At 38.4% G+C, this 26,065-nt stretch overlaps 1 protein-coding gene across 2 annotated transcripts in view; it reads left to right on the top strand.

The window, feature by feature from the left end:
* The first annotated feature begins 363 nt into the window (after positions 1-363).
* The window catches only part of SLC39A10 (solute carrier family 39 member 10), a 191,376-nt gene continuing 165,674 nt past the window's right edge, over positions 364-26,065 (top strand). The window contains exon 1 of one of the 2 annotated variants that reach the window (XM_066279345.1): positions 364-444. The gene's annotated coding sequence lies outside the window, so the exon portion shown is untranslated. The remainder of the gene's footprint in view (positions 445-26,065) is intronic. The other variant, XM_066279346.1, reaches the window with a different exon arrangement.

Below are 26,065 nucleotides of genomic sequence, written 5' to 3'. Positions count from 1 at the left end.
AGCAAAGTTCAGTATTTGCAGACATTTGTGACTGAATGTTTTTATGCAACGGTATAGTCAAGCACCTTAGCCAGCTTTTATTTTATCAAAATCCAAATTGTGTCAGTGTAGTCACTGTCTTTACCTTTGAAAAATGGTCCTGTTGGTCTTTTCCCTTTATGGAAACTAACCAGATGTTAAACTGACATGCTTTTCTTGGAGACTTATCAGGACATTTTTTATTCCCATTCTACTTCTGTAAAGTCATTCTGAATAAAATTAGAACACCTAAAACTAATACAGTGTTACACGTCAATTATATCTCAAGTTTTAAAAAATCACCATAGGTATAGGCTATGTTTGATAACTGGTGGACTTCTTCAGTCTTAGAAACCGAAAGGAGAAGAGTGATGTCCAAGCAATGCTTTATGTCAAGATCTACTGTTCTTTGGAAAAACGATAGAGGTAAGCCAAAATTGAAGGCCAATCAAAGGTAAATCAGAGAGAGACAAGACTTACTCAGTGGAGAGTGCAAGTCCTCAACCTGGGGCTGGAAGATCCTCGGGTGAAGAGAAAGAAAACAGTTCTCATAAGAAATCTATGAAACCATAAATTCTCCTAGCATGATATGTGTCTCGCATTATGTACTATTTCCCAGTGCACAAAGATTTAGCTGAAATTGGTAAAGAGGAAGCTAATTTTTTAAAAATCAATGTAGGAATTGAGGCTTCATCTATTTAAAACAAACTTTAAGATTTTGTTTTAGAGCAATGTTTAGTTTTCCAAGTTTAACTGTCTCCTTAAAGATTTTGTACTGCTTTACAGACCTAAATTTTCAACTTCTTATCTGAGCCAATAATAAAGAGTATATCTAGATGTCTTTTTCTGGGCTCCTGGACCAGGAATACATTCATCTTTACTTATGCATGTTCTGGTAACCTTATATAACTTAATAGGTCTTGTTCTTTAACAGGCTTCTTTTGTAAGCTGGACCTGCTGAAATAATAACTATCTCCTAAGGGCTTCACCCCCCATAATATCAGTTTTACTGGAGTTTACTGTGTCATCACAATTCCCTAGGGATTTGTAATTTTAAAAAAATCTACACATACAGCACTTTAAATTTTTCAAAGCACATTACCCATATAATTCTATCTTGTGACTCTTTATAGATGGTATGTTCTTTTGCCATTTAAATGTGAGGTTGAAAACGGAAAGACAGTGTGTTCTGAGAGTGGAGCTCAGACCAACCGGGGGCGCTGTCCTGCCTCCCTGCTCAGCTCCTTCCCGGACTGGTAGTCAACACTCGTAACCACTTGCCCGAGCTTTCCAGAGCTGTATCAGTCAGCTGGAAACAGATTCCACCTGGACAGAGTACCAAGGTGAAATGTTGTGTCTCAGGAGGTCATGTGCTCAAAGCTCCTGGTTCATATACAAACTGAATAGCAAATTAGAGTGAGTTCAATCAAATGGAAGGTTAGGGACAAGATGACCTTGAAAGTCATTTCTAACTGAAATTCTGTGATTACAACAAAATACACTCTTCAGTCAAAACTACAATTTTCTTTTTTTTTTTAATTTTTTTTTATTTATTCATTTTAGAGAGGGGAGAGAGAGAGAGAGAGAGAGAGAGAGAGAGAAGGGGGGAGGAGCAGGAAGAAGCATCAACTCCCATATGTGCCTTGGCCAGGCAAGTGCAGGATTTCGAACCGGCGACCTCAGCATTTCCAGGTCGACGCTTTATCCACTGAGCCACCACAGGTCAGGCCAAAACTACAATTTTCTTTAGTAAATACAATGCTTTTTTTTTCTTCCTTACCAACTGTGATTGTTAAAAAAGAAAAAATGCTAAAGGCATTGTATAAAAAAAATATTATGGAGTATACATTTTTGCTTCATTTTTTGTCAATATTTTACTAGATTAATAAATTAGTCATTGTTTTCCTGCTATAAATTTCTTCTCTGCAATCAGTCCTCTATCTCAGCTACCCCTTTGAATGTCTTACAATTCAGGAAATGTGCCTTATTCATGTTAATAGCACAGTAGCCATATGTAACTATTAAGCTATTTAACAATATGTGACTATAGCAACCAAGTAGCTTCCTTTTTAATTTAATTTAATTTTAACTCATTTAATTTAAATAGCCATATGTGACTAGTGGTTACCATATTTTATGACACAGTTTTAAAAACAATTCTCCCCTACTTAAAAACCCATAAGTTCATCCAAACCCTTAGAATGTATAACACCAAGAATGAATCCTGATGTAAACTATGAACATTGGGTAATGATGTGTTAATATAGGTTCATCTATTGTAACAAATGTACTACTCTGGTGAGGGATGTTAGTAATGGTGGAAGCTGTGCACGTGTTGGGGCAGGGGATCTATAGAACTCTCTGTGCCTTCTGTTCAATTTTGCTGTGAACCTAAAAGTGCTCTAAAAAATAAAATCTTAAAATTCTCTGCTTTCCATTTGATCATATCAATGTTTCTTAAACTTTCCTACCAAAGTACTACTAACTTAAGAGACCTATTCCTAAAAAGTCTGGGGATTTAAATTAAAACTAGACAAGTTGGAAATTAATGTGGAATGTCCTTTTTATCTTTATGTACAAATTTTGTCATCCTCTACATGATATAACCAAATTTCTATTAACATATACAGGTTAAAAAAAACTGGGCCATCAAATAAAACAACAAAAGTTTCTTACCTCCATTAATGGGTGAGAAGCTATTGCATTAATTAAATCATTCATGAAATTGACTACTAACAACTTGAGAAAATCCAGTTAAATGGAAGACTAAAGCTGCTTTTGCTGAGGCTGCACATAGCACATTTGACACCCAATCCATTTTGTTCTGAGTATGACTGTCATATTTTGAGACCTGAGAGATTCACATAAGAATGTGGATACAAACTGGCAATAGTATTTTGTTTTTCATTACTTTTAAGCTGTGTCAGAATAATCATTGCAGGAATGCGATCAAATAGTGGTAATGGGTGAAAAATAATTTTAGGTGTAAAAATACTACAATATTCTTATAACTGTACTGGTTTGCTGAGAAGTCAAATCTTTGGTATCATGTGGTTAATGATACAAAGTCTTTTATTCTCAAGGAAAAGACTCATTAAGTCACTTGTTCAGTATATAAATATGGTGACTGTTATTTTTTATTTTATCAAAAATATTATAATTTCATCACATAAAAACATATATAAATAAATAGCTAAATTCACTTTAAGAATTACTGTTTTTGATAAAATAATATTTGTAACATAAAAAATATTAAATACAGAAAAATAAAAATTAGTGTTCCTAATTTCTATAAATTCAGCCCCTATGAAATCCTATCCTACTAATAAAAAAAAGAAAAGAGTAATTTAAATTTGCCATTTAAAATTTATACATAGTCTTGCTTAAAAGTTTCTTTTAAGCCTGGCCTGTGTTGGCAAAGTGGATAAAGCGTCAACCTGGAACGCTGAGGTCGCCAGTTTGAAACTCTAGGCTTGCCAGGTAAAGGCCCATAAGACAAGCAACCAATGAATGACTAAAGTGAAGCAACTATAAGTTGATCCTTCTTGCCCACCCCCACCCTTTAAAATCAATAATATTCAGTCAATTCAAAGTATACCTCTCTGTGAGGGCTTTTCTCCCTTCCTCCTCGTCCTCCTCCTAAGCTGAAGTCAGCTTTCATAGCTCCATAGCAATGAGGCAGGGCCTTCTAATTTATCTGACCTTGCAAGGACCATCAAGCAAGCCTCCATTTGCTTGGGGATGATCCTTTTCATTACATTGCTTCTCGCTATGGTGTCTCCATTTAGCTGTAAGATTTCTTGTGATTTTTCCTTCATAATGTTTACATCAATAATAATAATAATAATGCAACAGTGATGGCTACAAGAGACACCGTGCTCTGGACTCAGTAACAAGCTCCAAATTGAAACATCTAAGTATATTTTTCTCTCCTGATATGTCTTTCCGTTTAGTTTTTTAATGCATTTTCTAGCTGTAGTGGAAGAGGTGACCTCATCTTTGCTGTAATTGTTCTCAAGGACAAAACATGCCTCCCTGATATCAGGTTGTGCTACACTTTCCTTACTACCATGAGCATCGTCACGATCTCAAACATCCTATTTCTGGAGTGCGCTCCCTCCGGGGAGCACCCCTGCCCCTTTCCGTTCCCCCTCCTCTTCCCCCACAGGCATGCACGTCCTAAACTCTCAAGAGTCCCCGACTTTCCAGTGAGCCAAAGCAGCCCCGCCCAGGTTCTCCTGTTCCTTCTTTTATTCTAAGCCCTTCTTTGTTTCACTGTCCCCGGCTTTAAAAAAACGTACTCTCAAAATTTTAAAGAAAAAAAAATTTTTTTTTTATAAATATCCATTTTTGTCCACTGATCCATCCTCCCAGTTGTCTTTATAATTTTGTTAGTCATTTAAAATATAAATTGACTGACAGTAAGAAAAAAATCATCTACAGCTCCCCTGCTATCTCAAAACTTCTTTGTTATCAGAGGACACACGACAGGAAGTGGAGCTAACCATAGCCAGTTACCACATTTGTAAACTAATATTTCTTTGCAGTTGTCAAAGACATTGATCAGACTTGTAAACCAACTATGTTCGCGTATGTATGTAACAAAAATTTAAGAAAAATAATAAAGCTGATTCATAACCTGGTAAACATGTTTCTCAAGGAGACTCGAGCTAAGCCTCCTGGGGCTCAAACAGGAAGTTTCTGTTTTCAGCCAGCCTGGCTCGTAGCCCAGAACCAGGAATGTCAATCTTTGACGCTGACGTATTTACGTGATAACGCTGAGGTATAAGCGAGGACGCTGACTGTATATACGTGATGCTCCCCCAGGGAGCTGCTGAATGTGCTGTCCGCAGACAGTTTTAGGCTGTTAGCTCCTTGAGGATCAGCTTGAACTGCAGAGAGCTCCCTTGCCCAATGTTACCCCTTGACCTAGGAAATGCACATCTCATGACTGATGCATCCAGGACTGGTCAGTCCAGTCCAGAGTAGGACAATGCTAACAGAGCATTTTAGCTCCAGCTCTCTCTGTGGGGTCTGCAGAGGTCAGCATGGGCTGCTTTGCAGCTTAACTTCCCCCTCAGCTGGAAATACATCTCCGCTCAATCCGACATCCTTCCCCTTCAGCCCACGGTAGACATGCTGCACACTACCTCAGTCTCGGGGTGAGCTCAACCTGCAGTAGCATAATCTTGTCTTCCTGAAATATTAGAGGCCTGCTTCTTACAGTGCTCATACTCCACCTTCACACAAAATTACCCAGTTTTCCAGCCATTCACTATACATAAAATGTTACACTATCTACTCCAGTGGTTCTCAATAACTTGGAAGGGTTTTATGTTTGTTTGTTTGTTTGCTTGTAATGTTAGTATCCAGACTTAATTAACTCTAGTGTTGGGCCCTTGCAATATATCTTTTTTTAAAAGCTTTCCATGGAATTCTAAAATACAGTCAGAAGGGAGAACTTTCTAAGCTTTCAGAAAAATATAAATATATTGCAATTAACCAAAGTGGAGGAAAGGTTTCTGCTGTGTATGCTTGCACTTAGACATGCTGGAGCACATTCCCACCACCTAAGCCGCCAGCCGTTCTACACACACACACCACCTCTGCATTTGCTCATGTTCTGGCCGGTGAACTATTTGGACTCCTGGGTAAGGCCAGTTGCTCCACCTGTGTATTTAATCCCATCTTCTCAAGGACTTCTCTCTAGAACGACCCCTCCTGCTTCTGCAGTATTTTTTTTTCTTTCTCTGCTCCAGTATTCCCAGTAGTATGCAAGTGCAGAAATGTCTCCATTCTCTATTAAACAAAAAAATCTCAATCCACATTCTTTTCAAGCTAGTTACAGCTTTCTAGCTACTGCCCCATCTCTCTGCTCCTTTTTCAGAAAAGCATCTTCAAAGAATTGATAATGTGCTATCTCCATTTCCTCACCTTTCATTCTGTTTTAATCAGGTTTACATACCAACACTCCACTTCTCAAGGTTACAGTGACATCCACATTGCCAGATTCAGTGGTTAATTCTCCATCTTCATATTACCAAACCTATCAGAAGCCTTTGTCACAGTTCATCACCCCACTTATGGCATTGTCTTTACTCAGAGTCCTAGATAAGACACGTTTTATTATTTATTTATTTGAGAGAGAGAGAGAGAGAGAGGACGGGAGATAGATGAGAAACATCAACTCACTGCTCACTGTTGCAGCACCTTAGTTGTTCATTGATTGCTTTCTTATATGTGCCTTGACCAGGGAGCTCCAGCAGAGCTAATGATCCCTTGCTCAAGTCAACAACCTTGGACTCAAGCCAGTGACTTTGGGCTCAAGCCAGTGACCATGGCGTTATATCTATGATCCCACACTTAAGCAGTGATCATGCACTCAAGGTGGTGAGCCTGCGCTCAAGCCAGTGACCTCCTCAAGGTTTCTAATCTGGATCCTCAGTGTCCCAGGCCAAAGCTCTATCCACTGCACCACCACCTGGTCAGGCTAGATAGAACACTCTTTTGAGATTCTCTTCCTAGTGATCCCTCCTTCTCAGTGTTCTTTGTTGGTTCCTCTTCATCTTCCTGGCCTCTACATGTTATTTTGCTGAAGCTCATGTTTTCTCTTTGCTGTCTGTATTTGCTCATTAGAGTATTGTCCCAGCTATATGGCTTCCCATGCCATCTGTATACTCGAGATTCCCAAATGTAAATACCCAATGCAAGCTGTTCCCCTGAACTCCAAGCTTACTTATCCCAACTACATATTCCAGCCTCTACCAGGATACCTAATTGTCATGTCACACCCAAAACCAAATGCATTTCCTCCCCAAACCTGCTTCTTCTCCAGTCTCCTCAATCTCCGTAAACAGCAATTCCAACCTCGGTTTCTTTTGCTAAAATCTTTTAAGTCATTCTTAACTGTTCTCATTTGATTCTATACCCACAAATTCTGTCAGCTTTACCTTTAAAATAGATCCAGAGAAGACCACTTTTCATTACCACCCTGCTGCCTCCCTTCCTAAGCAACATCATCTCTCAAAATAAATCCTAATGGCCTTAGGAGTTTCCAGGCATACTCTCCTTGTCCCAGGTTCATCTCCTTCAGCTCTCTTCCATGAATATTGATCTCAGAAGATTCAGAGCACCATTGTACCATGTACTGTCACTCTCTCCCACTAGACTAGGAGCAGGTTGTCTCTTTATCCTTATTCAAAATACAGTGACTGAGCACCAATTTAAGGTTTCAATAAATAGTAAGTGGATGAATAATGAATGAATGATCCAACAATGTTACAATATTGAGTCTAATGTATAAAGAGATATATTGATCTGCTTGACAGAAAATTCAGAAGGTTATTATTAGCTACATTCGCTGTGCATGCCAACTGGAAAGAATTTCACACTTGCTTAGATGTATTCATTTTTCTCTTTAATTCAGTAGATAGAATTGAATTGTCTTTCTTCTTCTGCAGAGGCTGATTAATTTAAACAAGACGGTATGTGTAGTGACCCTCACAGCACACTGACCAAGTTTGTTGACTCCAATAATTCAATATAAACAAAGAAAGCCTGTTGAAACAAGACAAGAGCTCAGCCAACAAAATCAGTCCCAAAAGTTGAGAAGGCTTCTATTTTAATCTGTATATATTTGTTAATTATCTCAAAATTGTTTATAGAGAGAGTAGGTAGCTGTTATAAATTCTTGTATAACTCAACTTGGCAAAATATAATTTTTTTAAAGTATTAACCATTATTATTTTTAATTTAGGTCTAGCTGATATTAGTTCAGAGAGGCTTATACCTGGTCCAAAATTAAAATTAATGTGCACTTCCTTAATGAGAGTGACTACATGGTTTGCATTCACATTAGTTCTCAATAGGCTTGCTTAAAATTGTTTTGAATTAGAGGTTTATAATTAAGACAACATTTAAATCACATTCGGGAGGCTGTGCATATGGTTAAACAGACTGCCAGAATAAATTATGAACTAACAAAATAGTAATCTATTACTTTAAGGCATTTGGTAAATTATACTATAGTTATCTTTCTACATTTTCTTACAAAATATTCTCATAAGTTTCTTAGCCACAGTTCACCCCCCATTTTGACTCCCAACACTTGCTTACAGTGATGTCACCTTCACCATACTACCCCAGGGCTTCAAACTTATGGTATCTTATAGGCCAATGACATGAGGAAGAAATTCAATGAAAACCTAATGTGTTTGTTTATGTTCTTACTAACCTTAACTCTGCTCTTTTTTCCTCAAGTACAGTTTAGCTTCCAATAATTCTTTTTTCGACTATTAACATCACCTTCCCAATATTCTGTTTGAAAATTGGCAAATAACACAAGATCAATTGTTCACACATTTGTTTTTGAAATTTGATCACCATTTTATTAGTTATCTTGCCTTCTAACCTTTTCATCTTACATTCTTCTCCAACTTTATTGTATCCTACCTTGCTTACCTTGCCTCTAGCAAAAGGTTTCACAACCTCAGTACTATTGACATTTGGAGCCACATGATTCTTTGTTGTTGGGAGGCAGTCTTGTGCATTGTGGGACAAAGAACAGCATTCCTGACCTCTACCCATCATATGAAGATAGCAAGTTCTTCTACCCCCATCTTGATTGTAACAGTCAAAAATGTTTTCAGATATTATCAAATGTCTTCTGGGAAGGTAGAGGAACAAACAAATTGGTCTAAGTTGAGAAACACTCCTCTATGATAACTGAAGCTAAAGGTCTTTCTAAATGACATAGATACTAAGGATCCCTGGAATTTAAAGTCATATTATCTTGATCTGCAATGAATTCTTTTTCCTAACATGAGAAAGCTTGCCCATTAGCACTGTGTGTTCCTAGATATCATGAGTGTAATAATATGTGATGGTTAATTATATGTGTCAAGTTGGAGAGTGTTTTAGATGAGATTAACATTTAAATCAGTGAACTTTGATTAAGTCAAATTGCCCTCCATAATGTGAGTAAACCTCATCCAATCAGTTGAATGCCTAAACAGAACAAAAAGGCCAGCCTCCCCAAGCAAAAGGAGCGATATAGCAGGTGGTACTGCTGACAGCCCAGCCCACAGCTGTGGAACAGACACTGTACCACTGGCTCTTCTGGATGTCTAACCTGGCAGCCCACACTAAAGCTTTGGGATTTTCCAGCCTCCATAATTGTATGAGCCAATTTATTATTATAAATCTCTTAATTATGTATATAAAGTATATACACAAGATGGAGGAAAACAGGTTTACAGTTGTAAATACAAGAAGCACAGAGCTTATTCTTGTATTACCATTTATTAATTATTGTATTATTTTCCATATGAATAACTATAAACCTACTTTTGCCTCATCCTGTAGTATATATAAGTATAGAAAATGTGTGTGTAGAATACATATAAAGTATATAAGGTGTGTATACACACACACTTTTTCTCTAGAGAACCCCAACATACATGACAGTTGAAATAACAATGTCTGCTTTTCTTCCCCTCCACACACACACCCTTTCCCCAAGTTAACAGAGTCATTCATGTTGCCTTGAAGAGAATAAGCAATGTTTGTTTGTTTGTTTGTTTGACCTCTGAATGTTGTCAAAGAATCAAAAAGGGAAGATATAAGAAAGTAATACCCAGAGTTTCTATAGAAACAGAGGAATTATAGAGTAAGTAGATAAGGGTGGGGTAAGACCTGGTGGGGCACAAAGGACAAGCAGAGCTCACGCTGAGAGCCAGAGGGACACTGAGGTGGGATGGCCACCACTTGGAAGCCAACTCAGGCCAGGAGAAGCCTGTGTGAAGGAGCATCTCACATCACCTGGATGAAGAACCACATCCGCTATAATATTGGGACAAAATGGGTCCATTACCAGCTGCCTTCATGCTACCCATGAATTGTGCTCCGAAAGGCTCATTCAAACTACAATGTGAAAACAATCTCTCTTTTTCAATGGCCCAGAGAATTTACAAGCCTCTTTTCCAAACGGAAGGTTGAGTTGCTTTGTGCTCCGATATAAGGAAGGGAAAGTTGCTGCACTGGTGAAATCATGAAGGCTCACACTGTGCTTCCTCCTGCTGAGAATAATGCCCAGTGATAAAGAAAGGTCACAAGTGGAGAAGTATGTCTTTATTAAGTTGACTGAAGCAAAAAATGTTGCAAAGCAAAATATAAGACAGAGAGTTCTAGAACTGTTTTTCTTATGGCTTTCTAAGTTTGGAGAAATCAAACTTCTATATCTGCTTTGTTTTAAATTACAGATAACACAGCAGACACCATTGAGCAATCCAATAGAAGGAGCTATTGACATAACGTGGTTGAATCTCAAAATAAATACGGCCGGGGGAATGGGGCTGGATTCAAAAGCATACGTCGTGTTCTTCTGTGTATGTGAAACTAGAAAACACCAATTAACCTGTAGTGAGAAAGCAGGCACTTTCAGTGGTGAGGGGTTATCTTGAGTGTGGTGATAGTTTCAGAGTGTATACATCCATCCATCATAGGGGTTATCAGTTGGTTGTGAGACAACTGCAAACTTTAAATGTATGGTTTATTGTATATCAAAACTCCTCAGTAAAACTGTACAAAGAAAGTAGTTCCAGGTCATGAAAGTCACAGGTCCTGAAAAAAATAAAAATAAACAAAATAAATAGCCTTACCTGTGGTGGTCCAGTGGCAGTGGATAAAGCCTGGACCTGGGATGCTGAGGTCCTGGTTTAAAACCCTGGACTTGTCAGGTTAAGGCACATACAGAAGCAACTACTGCAAGTTGATGCTTCGTGTGTGTGTGTGTGTGTGTGTGTGTGTGTGTGTGTGTGTGTGTGAGAGACAGAGAGAGAGATGGACAGAAGGGAAAGAGATGGGAAGCAAAACAATTAATGAATGGCTAAAGTGCCTCAATCATGAGTTAATGCTTCTCAAGTCTCTCCATTCTAGTCTGTCTGTCTGTCTGTCTCTCTTTCGTTTGCTAAAATAAATAAATAAATAAATCACATATAGCTCTGCTGTAAATTCTTGGCTTATTTGTATAAATAAAATTATTTCTGTTAATATATCACATAAAAATAGCTAGAGATAGTTTACCAATTTGAAAGCATGTGTTTGGGACAGCTTGACTTGTAAGTTGATCTACCTTATGAGCCTCTAATAGCTATGTCCCCAAGAGAAATGAGTGCAAATACCCACCCAAAGACAGGTACAAGAAGGTTTGTGGCACTTTATTTATAATAGTTCAAAACTGGGAACAATCCAGGTCACTATTGTGGAAGACAATAAATAGATGCATGCAGTAGCATAGAGTACTAAAAAACGAATGAACTGTTAATACCACAGTAACGTGAATGAACTGCAAAAACATGCTGAATGAAATAAGCTAGACATAAAAAGACACACTGGATGATTTTAGTTACATGCATTTCAACAAGACAACTAATCAATGGTTCTATAAGTCAGCATAGTAGATGACTCTGGATAGGGCAGGCATTGACTAGAAAAGGGCATAAGGATTGCAGTGGTACCCACTGACATGATGGAAATATCTTAATCTCAATCCTGAATAGTGGTTCTCAGATGTTTATAGATGAAAACTTCATCAATTTATACACTTGGTAGTACATTTTACTGAATGGACGTTATATTTCAATTTTTAAGAAGTTCTGTATATAGTGATAAACCTGTGGACAAAATTCACCTGTGGAGCCTCAAAGGGAATAACTAAGAGATAAATTTAGAGCATCTGAAACCTGAAAATGAAGTATATGCCAATTTAAAGTCATGTGCTAAAGTCATGTGTTCGTATGATATAATCAGAAAATTGATTCAAATGGAAAATCATAAGCATGCCTGTTTGAAACAGCAAACATTGGTTAGCCGCCCTGCTGCCTCTCCTATGGTGCATTAATTTTCTATCGCCACCATAACTAGTTACCAACCACTTAGTGGCTTATCTCTTCATTTCTGTAGGTCAGGATGTGAGGTTGGCTCAGCTTATTTCTCTGCTTTCAATTTTACAAGGCCAAACTCAAAGTGTCAGCCAGCTAGATTTATGCAGAAGCGCTGGGAAGAATTCATTTCCTGGCCCAGTCAGATTATTAATAGAATGCAGTTTCTTATGGTTGTAGATCCCAATTTCCTTGTTGGCTGTTAGATAGGAACCACCCTAAGCTCATGAAGGCCCATATCTGTTCATTGCTGATAGTCCCTTGCATCTCAAAGCCAGAAAAGACATGTTAAATCCTTCTCACATTTATAATCTCTCTTTTTCTTCTGCCTCCAGCTGGAGAAAGTTCTCTGCTTTTAAGGGCTTGTGTGACTAGAGGAGGCCCACGTGCCCTAATTACATTTGCAAAGTTGCTTTTGCCTTGTGACATAGCATTTTCACAAGTTCCAAAAATTGAGATGTGGACTCACTGGGATCCATTCTTCTGTCTACTACCCAAGGACAGTCCTGTTTGGTGCTTATGGCTACACGGTAGAGGGCATTTATTAATTTTTCAGTGCGTAGTGGCTTTCTAGAATAAGAAAAAGGAGAACAACTAATATGTCTGCAGCCTTATCATGTTTAAATGATGGCGTCTTCATCTGAAACTGTTAGGACATTCTTTGAAATATAACAACACTACAGTACTTTATTTTACTATATTACTTTAGCAGTTAATAGTCTTAGTTTGACTTTGAAGAAACTGTTTTCTGAAAAAACAACTGCTTCCCACAAACCTAAATAAATATCTTCTACTGAAGAAGCAGGTTCTGGTCAAAGGTAAACTTTTAAAGGAAATGATGAATTGTTCTTCGGTAGCCAAGCAGCCATCCTTTCCTGCCTTCCCTACAATGGACACAGCCCCTGCCCCTGTCACTCCCTATGCTGTCATCAGGGATAGAAGCTAAGCTAGAGTGGACCGTCCTGGAGAAGAAGAGAAAAGAAAGGAAAAAAAACTGGTTCACTTTAACACAACGATATATATAAGGCAATATGGTATATGAATCCTGGTTATCTTAATTGTCAGAATTCTGAGTGTGATTATAAAGTGACACCAGAACCCATTTTAATTGTGACAGGGATAAATGTTGCCTTGGCCACATTTTTTTTTTTTTTTTTGCCTTGGTATGTCCTTTAATATCTTTACTTTACAAAGCACTTTACAGTTTGCAAATTTTTTGTAATACATATACTCTCATTTGAGCCTTTAAATAATCCTGTTTGGTAAACCAGCTATCCATATTTCATATGTGATAGATGAGGTTATAGAGAATGAAGTGACTCCAAGTTTACAGAATTAGTGAATAGCGGATGTGACTATGCACTCAGTAGTCTTTTCATCATGTAGTCAATCACCACGGCAATTACAGTCACACCAGAGCTCTCTCTTGTTCTTACTTCCTACCCTGTTATCAAAACCCAGACCCTGGGCCTCATTCACAGAAATGTGTGAGTGATTGTACTGCCCAGAACTGTCTGCACTTTAATATCAAAGGAAACAAATTCAGAGGAAAAATTTCAAGCAACATCAATCAAATCAGAGAGAAATATGTTGGGATACAAGAAAGTATAGGTAAGTGGAAGAAGGTCTTCCCCCATAATGACATCTGGAAGTTTCTTCCAAATGTCTCTAAATGTTATATTCTGTGCCAGACTCCCATGGAAGTTAAATATCAAGTTAAAGCTGCTTCAGAAAAATCTCAATTCATTCCAAAAATGAAGTCAACATAAATAAGGGAAGGTGAAAAGTTTAAAAAGAATTAGAGCTAGGAAGTTATGAGGAGAGAATGTCCGGTGTCAAAAAATGCAAATAATGTAGATAACTAAAATTCTCAAGTTGTTAAGTGAAATCACATATAATATTCCATCAAGTAATGTAGGAATTGAAAATGTGGCTTTCTCTCCAGAATGATTGAATAACAGCCATTTCTGTGCTTTGTTTACTTACTTATCAGAAATAAATTGCCCTGTATTAATTCAGAAGGATCTCTGAAGCCCCCTTATTTGAGAATTGTAACCCTCTTTGAAACCACTGACAATAGCATGTAAGGCAGGGGTCAGGAACCTTTGTGAGAGCCATGAATGCCACATATTTTAAAATGTAATTCGGTGAGAGCCATACAACGACCCATGTACATTACACATTATCCAATAAAAATTTGGTCTTGTCCCGGAGGACAGCTGTGATTGGCTCCAGCCACCCGCAACCATGAACATAAGTGGTAGGAAATGAATGGATTGAAATACATGAAAATGTTTTATATTTTTAACGATATTATTTTTTTTATTAAAGATTTGTCTGCAAGCCAGATGCAGCCATCAAAAGAGCCACATCTGGCTCGCGAGCCATAGGTTCCCAACCCCTGATGTAAGGTCTTGCCTCTCTTTTTTTTTAATGGTACAGTGTTTTCCCATTTAATTTCTGTCTTTCTGTTGTCTCTTGACCTGTTTTATGCTATCAAGTTCTCAAATGTCATTTAATAACATATGGTAAATTTTCCACTTGATGTATTTCTTTGTGAAACCTCAGGCTACCAAAAAAGATTAAAGTTTCTGAGTCTGATAAAATTAGACTAAGACTTTCTTTGAAGCAGTGCTGGGGTTTTGCTTTCTTTCTTGTTTAAAAACAAAAAGTAACATTTTTTATGTCACTATAACAGTGAAAGGGATCTTAATGAGTTATTTAGTTCATTACATGCATCTAGGGGCTACGATGATAAAGTTACCAATCAAACAGCAGGGCCTACCCTTCTTCTTATTTATTTATTTATTTATTTATTAGTTATTTTCCATCTTCAGTGATGATAATAATTTCATAGAATATCTGTTCTTTTTACAAATGAAAAATTAAAATGGTAATCATAATTAAGATATATGGGTTTGTATGTTTCTAGTTATGAAATATGGGTTTTATTTCTCTTTAGATGTGTATGGGTATCTTGTTTCATGTGTTAAGCATGACTACCCATAAATTATGGCTATGTATTGTTCCATTTGTTTAAGAAAAAATAATAGATGTAGTGAATCGAAAGTACTTTCTTTTAAAAACAATAGGTAGAAACTTATAGAGCCAGTAGCCGTGGCCACCATTACAGCCACCTGGCCCATGCAGGTTCGCTATTGATTCGGACAAATGGTAATGAAACAATGGAGCCAAGAACTGGTAGGCCATTAGCTTTAATCCTAGCTTGCAACTGGCAGGCAAAAAATACACACAGTGGGAAAACACTTCCCTTTCCATTCAGGGCTCCCAAAGCCACTGACTTATCCGAGTTTTCTAGAATCAAAGGTTTCTAGCTCACCAGCTTTATTCACCTCTGTTCCCCATCTCCTTCTCTCTGCACAAACTCTGCACAAACTAGCTTCTCCTTCAGCACTCTGCCATCTTGGCTGCTTCTCCTCTCCTCCATGTGGCCTTTCTCTGCTCTCCTCCAGCATGGGCTCCTCTGCCCATTTTATAATGTAGAAATCAAAACCTTTAATCCAATATACAAACAAGGAAGTCTCTGATACATGGGATTCCTCATAAGAGTGCACCACCCTCTATCATGCAACAGCCAAGGGTATGGGAAAAGCTTAGTCTTAAAACTAAGCCTTAGTCTATAATGACCCTGCCTGCTGACAGCCTGTCCCCACATCCAATGCAAACTATAAGCAAGCAAACATATATATCATATTTGCAAACTTATTTGACTCACATTTCACCCCTTTTGTTCACTTTACAATCTAAGGCACAGGTATTCCGAACAAGGAAATTAGGCACATTATACAAATTACAACAACATGATAAACCATACAATTTCAACAATTACAAAGATACACTTAACCAGTCTCTGAGCACTTTGCCAAAAGCACAAAATGTTTCTGACCTTCTTTCTAGCCATGGGAAAAGCTTCCCGGGGCAGGGGGAGGGTCTCCAGAAAAGCCCCCCCCCACCCCCATCAGGGTATTTCACATTGTCCAAAATCTGTAAGTCCATCCAGCAAAGGAACCAGTGCTCACTCCAGTCATAGTTCAGGAGTCAGTCCAAGCACATGGGGCGTCAGCCACCCCCTTTATCCCTACCATCCTGGCAGGTCTTACACTGTCCCAAAGAGGAGAACGTGGCAATGGCAGTCAGCATTTCCATATCTGCTCCAGAGAGCATGATGGCATTCACCTCTATGTCCCAAAATCGCAGACCTACCAGGGGCATAGTAGGTACTCCTTGCTGCTGGGCACTCATCTTCTGGAGACTGCGGAATGCAACTCCAGCCCAATTCTCCTCATCCTCCAAAGAGGAACTGAAAACATCAGCTCCTGCTGCCAGGCTTGAGCCCCGGGCCACTACCACCTTCTTCTCTGCATGCCTTGCAGCCCCAGCTCCAGCCTCAGCCCTGGCCTCCTGCCACTGCTGGCTCTCCACAACATCCAGGGCAATCTGCAACTCATGAACCTGTGATTCCTTCTCCAGTGGCTGCTCCATTTCCAAGCAAATCTTGTGAACTGGGTCAGCCTCCTCCTCTTGTACTCGCTCCAGCTCCAGGGTCAGCATCTCTTTCTCCCATGTTTGCTCCAGCTCCTTCCACTGCTCGGTTTGCAGGTCCCAAAGAGCCTCTTCCACAGAGCTCTTGGTTTCCTCACACATGGCTGTAAAAGTCAGCCAGCCTCGGCCCCCAAAAGTACAGCCATGGGGAACCATAACAGCAGCCAGTCATCTACTCCACCTCTCAAAGGTGGTGGTGGCTCTATACCAATCTGTATCAAACTCTGCCACAGACTACGCCAAATGTAAGGCCAGTAGCCGCGGCCACCATCACAGCCACCTGGCCCATGCAGGTTTGCATTTGATTTGGACAGACGGTAGTGAAACAACGGAGCCAAGAACTGGTGGGCCATTAGCTTTAATCCTAGCTTACATCCAGCGGGCAAGAAATACACACAGTGAGAAAACACTTCCCTTTCTATTTAGGGCTCCCAAAGCCACTGACTTATTTGAGTTGACTAGAATGAAAGGTTTCTAACCTCACCAGCCTTATTCATTTCTGTTCCCCATCTCCTTCTCTCTGCACAAACTGCTCAAACTGGCTTCTCCTTCAGCACTCCGCTATCTTGGCTGCTTCTCCTCTCTTCCACGTGGCCTTTCTCTGCTCTTCTCCAGCATGGGCTTCTCTGCCCATTTTATAGTGTAGAAATCAAAACCTTTGATACAAAGTCACTTATCTGAAGCATAAATGGGATTCCTCATGAGCGTGCACCACCCCACATCAACAATTAAGGGTGTGGGGAAAAGCTTAGTCTTAAAACTAAGCCTCAGGCTATAACGACCCTGCCTGTTTACAACCTGTCCCCCACATCCAATACAAACTATAAGCGAGAAAACATACATCTTATATTTGCAAACTTATTTGACCCACAGAACTATACCAAGTATAGAAAGAACTGTTCAGCATCTATGGTCGCATTCAAAAACCACATAAAAGGGTGGTTCAAGATAATGGGTTGGGTTCATTACAGTTCTCAAGAGAAGAGCTGCCTGTGTAGATTCACTTCTCTCCCTCAGGAGGGAAATCCCCGAATGACCGGACAAACCATGCCTGGACGATTATATGCCTGAATAAAGTAAGATAGGACGCTAAGGTGAGACACCCTTCAACCAAACTTCTTTCGCATAGTGGAGGAATAAAGGACGTGCTGGAGGACAAGGTGGGGTCAGGGAAGGAGGAAGCAAAGCAGGAATTTTATCTTTTTATTTTATGTAAACCACACCCCTGTTATGCCCTTGAGTCTTAGCCAGAGCTTTCAAGCAGGAATAAAATGAAAACAGGGCATTACCTTCCACTCGTTCCTGAGGATGGCAGCTGATTGCATGGGGAATATTTGATAAAATTTGATTTGGAGCAAATGAGTTGACACTTCATGGAAGTGTATCTCTTGGCTTAAGATTGATGGCTGGGTTCAAGCAAGAGTACCACCTTATCATAAAATATAAGAATTATCATTCATCTCTACATTTGTAATGAGAAAACCTACATAGTTCAGCTTCTTTTTTACATATAATTGGAGTATGCCAGTGTGTGGTCAGGTGCCGGGGCCATGAAGGTTCCCACTGGATTCCTGCAGACAGTAAAGGAACCGTGGAACCGGTGGATGGTGGGACATTCCGTTTATTAGAGTCTCTCAATGGCAGACGAGCAAGCAGGCAGGGCAAAACTGCTTCTTCCCTTTCCCAGGACTCATAAGCAAAACAGGCCGGGGGTAAAAAAAAAACCCTTCTCAGGCAAACAATAGCAAGCAATGGCCCCACCCAATGGCAGCAGGCAATCTGCAATCTGCCACTCTGAGGGCAAGCACCTGCAGCCTTACATAAGCTATACACACGTGGTGCTGCCCTCTGTACATGCACCAATCAGGCAAAGCACAACTCTGGCAAGCCTAGCACACTTGTAACACACTTGTTTTCCCATAAACCAGTCTAAAAAAGAGAATGGTTGGATATTATTGATATACTTATACAAACCTACTCAAATAATCTGAATGTGTTTTTAAATATCCTTAAATAATGATATGCTAAATATTTTCAAACACTAAGTAGCCAACTAATGACAGTGGTTGAAATTGAAATTAATATTCTGACTCCAGAATTCCTGTGGATTTCTCTGGTTGGTCCTTGCATTTCCGATTGCAAATCTATTATTCATGAAGTCCCAGCAGTTATGACAGAATAGAAATGAACTTGACAATTTATTAGTACGTGAAAATATATTAATGATTTTATTAACATATCAAATAGTGGCATATCCCAAGTCTCTGAGCTCTGTTCAAAATTTTTCACCTTCAACTTCTTCGCATCTGCTAGGAAGAAAATCATCAAATAGCTCCATCCCTGCCATCATGGCATAGAGATCATATATCGTAGAAGCATAAACAAAGTTCCAAATAACTTTTAGATTAAGAAATAACCAGAAGCACTCTTATTCTGTTTTTCATCTTCAGTGAAAGGGAGACAGTGAAATAAAAGGATCATTCTTTTTTTACAAAAAAAAACTATTCTAAATTTGTATAGATGGTAAAACCTAGATTTAGATTAAATTAGTATTAAATTTAGTTATGTCTGAAAAAGCTAAGTACAATTTCTGAACCATCATTTCTCTTCGACACGAGTCATGCTTTCTGTCCTTTCATAATATTTCGCTTTGACAGCACAAAGGTTGACACTCTCGTTGGCTAATAAAACAGTACTAGAGCAGAGAAGGCTGTGTTTTTTGACAATGAATGGAAACACATCCCAGCAGTGTGCCAATTACTGTTGAGCAGAGCCAATTTTATCCTTGCTTGAAAGGTTGTCTCAATCTGATCTGTGAGAAAGAATGTTTTCAGGTCCCTGAGTTTACAGATTCTATTTCCATAGTTCTTTTTATCATTAGAAAGAAGCAATTAACAACATAAAATTTGAATCAATAAAGAGCACTCATTTGCTTCACAATTCTTCTTTCATTAAAGCTGATTCCTTGTTTAAAGCAAGAGTAACTTTCTGGCTTTCAAAGAAGGAATTTTATATTCTACTTCCACAATGCTATAAGTCATATTATTCAAATTACACTTTCTAAACAGTATTTCTAGGATCACAGTATATAAAGTATATAAAGGGTTCACACTCCATGTTGGTATCCTCACTGTCACCCTTTCTTATTTTGAATTCACACTCTTGACCTATAATAAATATGCTTTCTCACATGGATACACATTCTCACATATGCTCATGAATAACAAACACCAATGTTGCAGGTAACAAAAAATTCAAAGTGTTAGAATTAAATGTTCGCTCTTTCTGACTCTGTCTTAAATCTGACCCATATTTCTCTCATGGCCTTCAGGCTAGTAACTCCTGCTATAGGTACGCTAATTAACTACAGGAACTCTGCTTGAGGCTTCAGTTTTTGCCATCACAGCTTCTTGTCAGAAGGTGTCTTTCCAGAAGTAGAGAAATATGGACAAAGTAATGATGCTTTGTCAAAGATTTACAGGAGCCTCAAGACCAATTCAGATCAGCAGGGCTCAAGGGACCAACAAGTAACAAAGAGGTTTAGAGATTTCTTTCTCTTCCTTGGACACCTGTCTGTGCCTAGTTGTTTGCTCCCTCACCCACACCTTGTCTACCCATCCGCCCTTCCATTGATATAAAAAATGCCTAAATTCCAGACTGTCTTAAAATGGATTTGGGAAGTGTTGGGCAAATAAGTTTGTAAAAATCTGTATTTTCTGGTTTTGCTCACTTTTATTGTTAAAAAATGGCGCTGCCCACGAGAATGGCCATCGCCCAGGTGATACAGCTAATTACCTTTCTGTTTGGGAAGGGGCTTGGTTATGCTAATGTGTGCTGGAGGAGGTATTTTTGTGCAGAAAAGTTATAAAAGGAGAAGCTAGGAGGCCATTTTGGGAGAGGAGACCGGGAGCAAGATGGAGGCGTGCAGAGAGAAGGAGATGGGGAACAGAGGTGAATAAGGCTGGTGAGGCCTTTGATTCTAGGAAAAAACCAGAGGAAGTCAGTGGCTTTGGGAGCCCTGAATGGAAAGGGAAGTGTTTTCCCGCTGTGTGTATTTTCTCGCCTGTCAGTTGCAAGCCAGAATAAAGGATGGCCCACCAGTTCTTGGCTCCGTTGTTTGATTACAATCTGTCTGAATTAAATGGGAACCTGTACGGGTTAGGCAGCTGTGATGGTGGCCACGGATACTGAATTACAGAAAACTATAAAGCACCTTCCATCTTCTTGAGTTGGTGACTTCTCAATCAATAAACCCTTCCTTACTCTAAACTGACATTTTGAATATTGGCCTTTGAAGCATCTGCCACACAAATCTTGAACTGTTAACAAAATTAGAACTTCAAATATACAACATAATCAATTATTTTTGTTTATATTTATATCAAGAGAAGTGCTAGTTTATTTTAATGATGCCTGCTGTTAGTTCACTAAACCTGACTTGCTTTGGTAAAAAGAGAATTAAGAAATAGTTTGCATAATTGATGAAAATGCTGAATAATTAGTTCCAATGGAGCTCCAAGAGTCACCAGGGCACTGCCTTTTAAATGAATTTATTCAAACCAATTTGTCTTGTCTGTTGTCTACTCAAGTTTTACATTATTGAACAGAGCATTTGATTAATTTAACTAGAATTATATGTCCCCCCTTAAAATTTCAAAATAGTAAGAGGCTATTCCTGAAAAAGAGAAATCTGGCAGTACCAACAGTTAGAATGGATGTGAGGCAGCTAAAAACAGGGTGTGCCCACCCTATTCCAACCCTTTCCCTTTCCAATAACCTCATATTTCCTTTCACATTATAGATCCAAATGTCCCCATTCAACATTTTGAACTATTTCAGGTAAAAACTAAGTATGCAACATTTCCCACAAAGAAAGAAAACTCAAAGTTGATCAGTTTCTGGTGAAGTTGCCAAAAGTGGCATGACTTACTCCTAACCAATCACCTGGAATATATTTTCTTGGAAACAGTGATTGGTTCAAGAAAAAGAAAGTGACCAATCATAGCCAGTGAGATTCCTTGTTTCCCCTACTAAAACTAAATCTAGTTATATGTAGGCTTGAAATACTGTGAACAACTTACTTTTTTTACTTAAAAGATTTTGAAGTAGAATTTTCTCTCTTACAACAGAGAATACTAACTGCATATCTCTTGTCTTGGGGAGCAGAGAGTAACTTATTAGTTCCACAAACAACAGGGAAATGATTACAGTACCAAAATATGGTGAAATGGATACTAGGAAATAAAAAATCAACCATTGTATTCTTTGCTCAAATATGGTTTGTTAACAGCTCTATTAAGATATAATTTACATAACAATATGTATAATTTTATATTTATAGTTCAATAAATTTTAATAAATGTATATTGTTGTGTATAACCAGTCTAATTTTAGAAAATTTCCATCATTCCCAAAAGTTCCCATTGTGCCCATTTGCAGTCAAATCTCTAACCCCAATCCTTACACAATTCCTGATCTGTTTCTTTTAAACTATAGCTTTGCCTTTTCTAGAAATTTCATATTAATGGAACTTTATAACTTTCTGTCTAGTTTCTTTTACTTTTCATGTTTTTGATGTTCACTCATGTCACTGCATGTTATCAGTAGTTCATTCCTTTTTATTACTGAGTAGTATTCAGTAAAATGGAAACTACATTTTGTTTATTCACTGGCTAATGGACATTTAAATTTTTTTCCATGTTTTGTTTGGCTATTATGAATAATACAGCTCAGAATATTTATAGACAAGGCTTTGTGGACATACATTTTTATTTCTCTTGGATAGATTCTAAGAAAATATATTTTTGACTTGTTAAAAAACTGCCAATTGCTTTCCAAAGTAGCTTATGCCAGCACTGTTTGAAAATTCAAGTTTCTCTACATCCTTGATGACATTTGGCATTACTTCTTTTTAATTATCATCATTTTAGTTGGTACATAATGCTATCTCATTGTTTTTAAATTTGCATTTCCAATGACTATATTTGCTATTTGCACACCTTTAATGAAATGTCTACTCAAACCTTTTACGTATTTTTGAATAGGGTCATTTGTTTTCTTATTAATTGTAAGGCAAGTAGTCACAGCCAACATCACCACCATTCAGGTGCAGGTTCACATTAGAATCAAAAAGACGGTAAAGAAACTGCAAAGCCAAAAACTGGTGGGCCATTCCTTTATTCTAGCCTCATACCTGGCAGGTGAGTAAAAACACACAGCGCTCCAAAATCCACTCATTCAGCACTCACAAAGCTACTGACACATCCAGGTTTTCCTAGAATCAAAGGCCCCCACTAGTCTAAGTCACCTCTGGTTTGCCATCTGCACACCTTCTCCCTTCTCATCTCTGCACAAACTGGCTTCTCCTTTAGCAACCTGCCATCTTGGCTTTCTTCTTCTCCTTCTTTTTCTCCTCACAAACTTTTCTTGGCGCGAAAACCCCTCCTCCAGTAACATTAGCATAAAAAGCCCCTTCCCAAGCAAGAAGGTAATTAGCAGTTTCACCTGGCAGCACCATTCACATAGGCAGTGGCCATTTTTAACAATAAAAGTGAGCAAACTCAGAAAATACAGATTTTACAAACTCATTTGCCCAACATTCATGTATTATAGTTCTTTGAATATTGTAGATTCTTTTTTTTTTTTTACATTTTATTTATTGATCTTAGAGAGAGGAGACAAAGAAAGGCAGGAAGGAGGAAGAGAAAATATCAACTTGTAGTTGCTTCTCATATGTGCCTTACAGTGCAACCCTGGGGCTTTGGAGTAGGTAGTTAGTATCCTCATATCACAAATGAGGAAACTAAATTTATGAGGGATTAAGTAGCTTCCCCATGATCACAAGGTAAGTAAGTGGTAGACCCAAGAAGAGAAGAGAAGAGGAGGTCTGACCTGTGGTGGCACAGTGGACATAGTATTGACTTAGAACATTGAGGATGCTGATTTGAAGCCTTGAGTTTACCTAATCAAGGCACATATGGGAGTTGATGTTTCCTGCTCTTTTCCCCCTTCCCCCCCCCTCTCCTCTCATAAATAAATAAATAAATAAATAAATAAATTTACATAATAAAAAGAAAAAGTGAAGAGAATACTGTAGAGTTTTTCCCTAACTCACTCATCAATTGCTGGCGGATCAGAGCAGATTTCTTGCCAACATTCTTGACTCTCTTAGAGGTCCAGGTTTCCTTAACAGTGAATGATGGACAACTATAGCCATTTGTTTCCTTTTGGGCCCACTAAAATGAATAAAAGTTAGTCAAGCAATAAGCAACAACCAATTCCACATGTCGCTCTAATACTTGCCAATTGTCCAATGTATGGATGCCAGAGGCCACTGAGCAGTGAAAACAATAGTAAAGAAAGAGTTGAAGGAATTTAAATCAGTCTTATGTCCTAAAAGCTTATGCCAAAACTTTACATTTAAAATGAAAATACAATCTGTTATTGAGCATTCAACTAGACTTTTAAGACCAAAAAAAAGAACAAAAGAAATAAAAACCCAGAAGGGTAGAGGTACCCTTCCCTGAACAACACCACTGGCACCTTGGGGAGTCCCACTTAGTGTGCAGAGGAAATGGCTGACGTATGTTTCAGGAGAGGATGTCCCACCTGAGCATGATCTAGCGGTGGGAGTCTTAACAGAAGAAATAAAATGGCAGCCTCTCATAGTAGTTGAACTCTCTCTTCTTCTCATGTACCCACTCACACATACACAATCACACACACACAGTCACACACACACAATCACACACACACGAGTCCTATACTATTGCATGCCATGTGTTCATTCAGGACAGCATAGAATAAAACTTACAAGATTGAGAGTAAAAGCACTAACCTCGGCCCTGCCTTGTTATCCCAAATAAATTGATTTACTCTCTAGGCCTCAGCTTCCTACTCTCTTAAAAGAGAAATTTGGACCACATAATATTTTTAAAAACTTCACAGCTTTACCCATCTCTAATGCAAAGAACTACCCAGCTTACACTTTGCCAAGGAAATTGTAACATTTCTCTTAAAAGAATTCTGATTGTAACAATATTATTGAAAGTAGTCCGAAGCATGTCTTATTTTCCGAATGCTGTAAATTAATGTTAAGATATTCCTTTTTTTGTTTGTTTTTTTTTTTAAGAAAGTTACCCTTCAGGCAAAAGAAATTCTTTGCCCTCATCTTTGGCTGGACCTCTTCAAGGCACAGTGCATCCTTAACTTCTAACTTTGGCGTGGCACTGTCCCCCCTTTCTTCTATTTTAAAAGTTTTCCAAAATCTTGTTTGCAGAATAATGAAGAAAACATTGCCGTTTGCAAGAGTGCTTGTCACCCCTGAATGTACTCCATCAATATGCTGTCACTTCATCTTGTTCAGTCTCACCGACTGCTCTGTAGAAGGACACTGATGTCCACATCTATCTCCTCGAGACAGGCAGAGAAAGGAATCTTTCTTCCTGTCTCAGAAACAGCTGATGAGCTTTTAGTAGTGTTTATCTTCACTGAAGGGTGGTAACCTTGAAAATGAGAGTTAAAAGAGACTGATACAATTAAGTACATGGTCTTCGTTCTATTTTACAATTGTTTTTCTTTTATAGTTTAACATGTGGAAGTTTTCTATTGTCTGCATTGATTATTCTAAAACCAAATTTAAAGTTACATTTTATTTACAAAATGCAACTGCATTATGCCATGATTCCTCTGTAAAAATGTATAATATAATTCTGCTGTTAAGCTTAAAATGGGTTAAAATATAATTTCTGTATTTTCAATCCCACCCAGTACCCTTCCTATATTATCCATGCCATTTCTTTTCTTCTTTTGCATTTCTTGACTCCATATTGTATCATATTTAGAGTCTTGAAATTTCTATAAAATAATTTTTCCTGCTTATGGACAAAGTACTAGAATTCTAATTAATCAGGTAAAATAATAGGTGGATTTACTGGTTTTATGAATACCTGTTACTATAGATTGAATGTTTTTGTCCCCTCAAAGTTCATATGTTGAAATCCTAATCCTCAGTGTGATAGCATTAGGAGATGGGCGTCTCTAGGAAGTGATTAGTTCATGAAGACTTAATCATGAACGGGATTAGTGAAAAGAGACCCCAGAGAGCTCCCTAGCCCTGTCAGCCATGTGAGCGCACAGTGCGAAGATGGCCATCTATGAACCAGGAAGCAGGTCCTTAGCAGACGGCAAATCTACTGGTGCCTTGATTTTGGACTTCTCAACCTCCAGAACTATGAGAAATAGATATCTGTTGTTTATAAGCCACCCAATTTATAGTGGTCTGTTATGGGGGCCCAGACTGACTAAGATACATGTTTATTAAGGTCTCCTTGTGACTTAAATTGTGCCCACTACTGAGGTTTAAACAACCAAAAATATGTCTGGCAAGCTGGTATATTAGCCATCCGGAGGCCTGTTTGCTTGAGGGACTCAGAGAACCTTCAGAGAGAGCTCATCCTAATAGAATAAGAAGCCAGACACAAAGCTTGGGCCATCAGAAGAAAGCAGCATTGCTGAGCCCAGTGTGCTATGTCTGCTGCTCTGCT

The sequence above is a fragment of the Saccopteryx bilineata genome, chromosome 5 (genome assembly GCF_036850765.1).
Source record: "Saccopteryx bilineata isolate mSacBil1 chromosome 5, mSacBil1_pri_phased_curated, whole genome shotgun sequence".
Classification (NCBI taxonomy): Eukaryota; Metazoa; Chordata; class Mammalia; order Chiroptera; family Emballonuridae; genus Saccopteryx; species Saccopteryx bilineata.
The sequence above is the reverse complement of the archived record's forward strand: the minus strand, read 5'-3'. Positions and strand labels throughout refer to the sequence as shown.